The following is a 6952-nucleotide window of genomic DNA, read 5'->3' as shown; positions in this document are numbered from 1 at the left end:
GAGTTGACAGGCGTGACTTTTTTGTTTTTTGTAGGATTGAATCACGTTTGGTACGGCTCTTAAACTGCACGATTATGTTTGGGGTGGCATCAGCATTCCTTGTAGGCACACGATGGCACACTTCATTGTCTGTTTCCATGATAGGTTCACTCAGGACCACACCGATTTTGTGCAATACCTTAGGGAGGCTTTCACCTTCAGTCAAGGGTACACCTTTTATCTCGAGATTGCGGTTTCTTGAGTACTGCTCAGACACAGTAACACGGTTCTCGAGTTGAGCAACCTGCTTTGATAGCGTTGAGCAATCGCTTGCAAGTTTCCTGTTGATTGCCTTGAGCTCCTTGTTTTCTTTCGCGATTTCAATATTGTCATGCTTGACCTTTTCGAGTTTGGCATGACAGAAGTCAACACTTGCCTTCAGCTCTCTAAGTTCTTTTCTGACTTCGCGTTCCAATTTAGATTTGAAATCTGACATTTCCTTCCTAAGCTCCTCACGAAATTTGGCGGAATCAGCCATAACATGCACAATACAAGAGAACACACAAGCACTGGTATCGGCAGCAGCTAAGGCAGAAATCACAGTATTTTCTGTATTAATTGTGGAAAATAATTCTAACCTGCAAATATACAAAGTAGCTTCAGAAGGTTGTCGGGCTGCCCTCGCTGCTGCCAAGTCTATATCGAAGCTCAAAGCTTAGTAGCGACCAACTAAGAAGTTTACTAATCGCAAGAACGTGCTGAGACTTCTGACGAAAACCCGAAAACTTGCCACTCGCCGTCAACAGCATGTTCGCGGTGCACCCTCTAGCGCGATACCTCATGACTTCAGACGATAGACGGCGCAGTGACGGACAAATGGTGGTGCCCTCGTAAACTGTCTGTAAGAAAATGATCTCCCCTGAATGGAGGAAAGAAAAAGTTTGGAGAGAGCATCGCGCAACGCCATTGAAGCCAAGCGTGTCGCCCCAACGCGTGATAGTCACGTCTGACGGGCGGAAAATTTTAGGGCTCCCGCTCGGCATTCAGCACTGTGGTAGGGCCCCCGAACAACTGCGCATTGATGAAAAACCACTTGGCACCAAACGACAAGGTAAATCTGAATTCTTGCTCCGTGATATCGACGCAAGAGGTCGTGTGTTGTGCCGCCACTGTGTAAAGGACTGGCTTCACGGAGCGTTCGCTTGCAAAGGCTGGCTGCGTGACGTATTTTTTTTTCCTAACTTTTTCCTTCATCCATGCTCCCCTGCATGCTCCCAGAATGCACTGCGACCTGTGAGATCCCGCACTGGACGCCTATTGGTTCTCGACGGAAGCCATTTCTGCCAGTATGGCGGCACACAGCGCCGCCGCCGCCTACAATGTTGCCTCCGAGATCGCGAGCGATGGCCATGCCCAGGCGCGCGTTTGTTTTCACTCAGACGCTGTGTAGACGCATTGAAGCAATACGCAGTGGGGCAATTATGTGATAGAAATACGCGTCGCTAATACTGCGGTGAAACCAAGGCATGTGAAGAACCTGGGAGTGCTTCAAGAAACACTGTGCGAACGTCTTTATCAGCACTACACTTAGCTGCCGAATGCCACGTCGCTTTGCTTTCGAAGACGCAGAAAGCAATTAAGCAGAAAATCAACACCACCTCAACAAAATGAAAGAATATGGCAGGGTGATAGATGATGAATTGAGGCTGCACCATTAAGGATGCACGGTAAATAGCTAAGCCTTTGTTGCAGTTAAACTTCAGAAATGCAACGCGTAGATCCAATCATGTCAATATGACCGCAAACGTCACTCGGGCATGCATACACTCGCTTCGGTTATTTGCGCAGCACTAATGCGAAAATTTGAGAACGCCTAAACGTCGCCTTTAAGAGCGAACTCAAAGATTCCTGACCGCTTCCGACGCTTCCCGGAAACTGCAGCTTATCTGACCGTAACGTTTATCGGGAAACCCTGGCAACGAATGATATGCACGAAGGTGCGCTTACTGGTAGAAACGCGGCCTTTTGCGTGGACTGATACCGGTCATTATGTACAGCCGCGCCAAAAACAGTTCCGTCATTTTTACGTTTCTATTATTGTTTCGCACTTTTAATATTTATGTCTGAGAAGAATTAACATAATAAGTAAGCAAGTGTTATACGTTTGTAAAACATGAAGTCGAAAGCCTGCCAGCTGTGGAAGATGACGAGGACGAACAGAGGAGCAGTGGCACGAGTGCGATGGGCAGTATGGGAAAGCTGGCATGATCAGCGGCATCGTATATAACCAGCTGTGCAAGCTAGAAGACGACGACGACGATGAACGAGCGAGCAGTGGCCCTAGTGCGTCTCTGTGACCACGTTACGCTGTACAACCAGGCACGCACCCGGTAGACATTTAGTAAGCCACAACTGTGGAGAAGCCGTGGCATGGGCATAACTTCATTCAAAGTGCAGTACGGTTCAGGGAAGACCATCAGGCACTCCCTGAACAGCCAACATGGGTTGAAATGCTGGACGAATTGGCAGCATTGAAAAAAATATAATAGGTCGTGCCAGTAAACATTTTGCTGACACGTTTTATTTATTGTGATTTGTTGGTGTTCTGTGTTTTTGTTGGTGTATAATGTCAAAGTCGGCAATAAAGCAAAACAAAAAAAGCAGCCGTGGAATGAGGGGAGGGTGATCGTCTCGAAATAAAGTGCTAATTTATTTTGTTTACAGGAAGCTCCCTGAGAACTCTGACGGTAATCCGAACATTTTTAGACGTGTTTTACTCTTTGCAGCATTGGCTATCTTTCGTCACGGTGCCCTTTTGCCAAGGTCCCAGCAAGGTCACCTCCAAGGGCACCACCAACATAGACACCTAAGGCTTTCGCCTTAAAAGGCATGCACTGTCAGTGTTTTGTTTCATGACATTTGTTTGTTGGCTCTGATTCTCAAAATTCCAAAGAAAAGCTTTCTCAAGAATGTAACTAAGCTATGAGCAACTTTACTGATAAAACGGTGCAACAATAAAACATGCATGTATCGCGTAGACATACATATAACTTCGTTGTTGTTATCTTCTTTCGTTTTCTCTTTACTTTGTTACCATGATAATCATTGCTTTGTGGTCACTGTGATATACTGCAATAGCTTACCGATGCTTTCGCGCCCACTCCCACGTTTCTTCGCGAAGGCGATCCTCACGGGCACGCTATTGTTCTTCATCGGTCACAGGGCGGCTGTCGGACGTTACGGATCCTTCGGACGACACGCTTTCGGCTATAGCGCCTTCCCGTCGCCTTCGAGTCCATTCATGCTGTTGATCACGGCGGCGTTCTTTCCATGCAAGTTCTTCTTCAGTACGGACTACGCGCGTCGTGGCCATAGCAAGACCAAAGTACTACTGCTCATAAAGTCGCTAGAGCGATGTTGACGTCACAAGAAAACGAGGCACATACATTGGTGGATACACAATGACGTTTTATTCCGCTCCGGCCACCAGTCACTTGTGCTAACTTTTTTCGCTGGGACTGTACATTATAAAATCAGTCAATGCGACGTCGTTGTCCCTCTCCCGTTTAACGCGGTAATGATAAAGGGTCTCTTAAAACGGTTGGGACAAATTTTGCAGACGCGTAGGGTACAGCTACAGTAAAACATTCGCACAACAATTTGTGTGAAGTGTCTCATATTAAGACCATTAGAAGTTACCCTCTTCCCTAGCTATGCTTTTTATCCCCAACTCGTTCGCCGAGTGATCGGGGCTAAGCTCCGATTTCACTGGCTCTACGTCATAATATGACGTCCTTTTATCTACTTCCGGTTTTCTTGGAGCCAGCATGCGAAGCCTCTCCAACCACTCCGCCAGCCACCAGGCAGTCGATCCCAAGCGAGAGCTTCGAAGTAGCGTGCGTGGCGAGCATTCTGTCGCAGCGCTGAGCGCGTCCGGTATTCCGGTAACGACAGTCGAGCTGCGCATTTTGACGGATGGGTCGAAGCGTAAACTGAAGCCCCTCCATACTACTATTGCTGTGATGACGAAGCTTCAGTCAGCACAGACGTAAGTGAGCGGAGTGAGCGGCCTGATCGGTCTAAAGTCGATCTGAATGGTCCAGCCACCTGGTGGCCGCAGAGCTTAACCAGCCCAACAAATATTTAATATTGTTCTCATCATCATCAGCCTATATTTAGTCCACTGCAGGACGAAAGCCCTGTCATCTCCAATTACCCCTGTCTTGCGTTAGCTGATACCAACTTGCGCTTGCAAATTTCCTAACATCATCACCCTACCTAGTTGTCTGCCGTCCTCGACTGCGCTTTCCTTCTCTTGGTATCCATTCTGTAACTCTAATGGTCCACCAGTTATCCATCCTACGCATTACATGGCCTGCCCAGCTCCATTTTTTCCACTTAATGTCAACTATAATAACGACTATTCCCGTTTGCTCTCTGATCCACACCGCTCTCTTTCTGTCTCTTAGCGTTAGGCCTAACATTTCCGTTCCATCGTCCTTTGTGCGATCCTTAACTTGTTGTCGAGCTTTTTTTGTTAACCTCCAAGTTTCTGCCCCATATGTTAGCACCGTTAGAATGCAATTATTGTACACTTTTCTTTTCAATGACAGTGGTAAGCTCCCCGTCAGGATTTGGCAATGCCTGCCGTATGCACTCCAACCCAATTTTTTTATTCTGTAAATTTCGTTCTCATGATAAGGGTCCCTTGTGAGTAATTCACCTAAATAAACGCACTCCTTCACAGACTCTAGAGGCTGACTGGCAATGCTGAATTCTTGTTCCATTGCCAGGCTATTGCGCATAATGTTTGTCTTCTGCATATCAATCTTCAACCCCACTCTTACACTTATCGGTTAGGGTCCTCAATCATGTGCTGTAATTGGTCCACATTGTTGCTGAATAGGACAATGTCATATGTAAACCGAAGGTTGCGGAGATATTGGCGGTTGATCCTCACTCCTAAGCTTTCCCAGTCTAAGAGCATGAATACTTCTTCTAAGCATGCAGTGAATAGCATTGGAGAGATTGTGTCTCCTTGCCTGACCCCTTTCTTGATAGGTAACATTCAACTTTTCTTGTGGAGAACCAAGGTTGCTGTGCAATCCTTGTAGATATTTGCCAAGATATGCACGTATGCCTCCTGTACTCCTTGATTATGCAATGGCTCTATGACTACTGCTATTTCTACTGAATCAAATGCTTTTTCATAATATATGCAAGCCATATAGAGAGGGTGATTGCACTCCGCAGATTTCTATATTACCTGAGTGATGACATAGATATGATCTATCGTAGAATACCCCTTCCGCAAGCCAGCCTGTTCTCTTGGTGGGCTGAAGTCAAGTGTTGCCCTGATTCTATTAGAAATTATCTCGGTGAATGTTTTATGCAATACTGAAAGAAAGCTAATGGGCCTGTAGTTCTTCAATTTTTTAACGTCTCCCTTGTTATTAATTAGTATAGTGTTGGCGTTCTTCCAACTCTCTGGTACACTTGAAGTCGTGAGGCATTGCGTATGAAGAGCCGCAAGATTTTCAAGCATGATATCTCCTCCATATTTGATTAAATCGACTGTTATTCCATCTTCTCCAGCAGCTTTTCCCCTGGTCATGTCTTTCAAGGCCCTTCTGACTTCATCGTTAGTTATAGAAGGAGCCTCTGTATCGTGTTAATCACTACTTCGAATGAAAGTAGCTCGGCGGCTCTGGGAACTGTACTGGTCTGTATAGAATTCTTCCACTGCTTTTACTGTGTCCATTGCTGTAACCAAGTATAAATTATCTTGAACATCTTGAAAAACAACGTGTTCACGATTAGGCTCCTTCTAAAAATTTACACCAGCAGCAAACTATAACACACTTGATTACTGCTTTATTAGTTGTGTGTTTGGTTGAGCTCTGTATCACCAGGTGGCTGCACCGTCCAGACCGTTCACGTTTGCGCCTACGCTCATCCCGTAAAACGCCCGGCCCTATCAGCTTGCACTTGCGTTTACCCGAATGCCGTACACGCGAATCACTACTGTGCTGTAAAGTAATCCTTCGACGTGAAGTGACGGCCATAAAATTGTAGATGCCTTTGCCGACCGGATACCCACAGCGCACGAGCCACTTCGCTCGCCCGTTTTCCTTGCAGAGAAACACGATGTCGCAGCTTGACATGTCGCCGATCGCTACGTTTGCAGCCCAGAACGTAAGGGTGAACCATAGTGCTCGCGAAAAGAGAGATTGGGACCAACAAAGACCGCGCAGCTCGCGTCAACACGGAGCACGTTGTAACACAAGGAGACGACACTTGCTGTGTAACGGAATTGCTTTCAAGAGTGTAGTTGAACACTGGACTTGTGTATTCTCTTTCTGCTGCTTTTTTATAGGAAGAAATTAACTAACATTTCAACTATTACGAACAACATTTGTTGACCATGATGTTGGAAAAGTTATCGATGACGCGCCCTGGGCAGCCAATCGGATAGATCGGCCTACTGACGTGATATGGTCAAATCGCGTCAAATGGTCAGGGGCGATTTAAAATTCATCCCAGTGGCGTGCTGCGATCAGTAGTGATATGCCTTTTTAAAACCTTGAAATAAATTGCACGCTTTACGTAGAGCACTTAGATGCGGCAATTAATGATCCGAAGGACCTACTCTAACGACTCACTACCTTTGTGCAAAATCGTCAAAATCGTTTCAAGGTCCCTTTAAGGGTCCCGTGTCGCAGAAAATCTGTTGTCGGCGCCGGTGTCCGTCAGCTAAAATTCCCCTATATATTTTGTCATGTGCATGTGCCACGCCTAGCTATATGACATGCTGTATATGCGGGTTGTATTGCCACACCATTCTATCACCAACGTTGCTCATACCTTGTCTTTACGCTTCGAAGTAGCGTGCGTTGCGAGCATTCTGTCGCAGCGCTGAGCGCGTCCGGTATTCCGGTAACCACAGTCGAGCTGCGCATTTTGAGTGATGGGT

The sequence above is a fragment of the Dermacentor silvarum genome, chromosome 10 (genome assembly GCF_013339745.2).
Source record: "Dermacentor silvarum isolate Dsil-2018 chromosome 10, BIME_Dsil_1.4, whole genome shotgun sequence".
NCBI lineage: Eukaryota > Metazoa > Arthropoda > Arachnida > Ixodida > Ixodidae > Dermacentor > Dermacentor silvarum.
The sequence above is the reverse complement of the archived record's forward strand: the minus strand, read 5'-3'. Positions refer to the sequence as shown.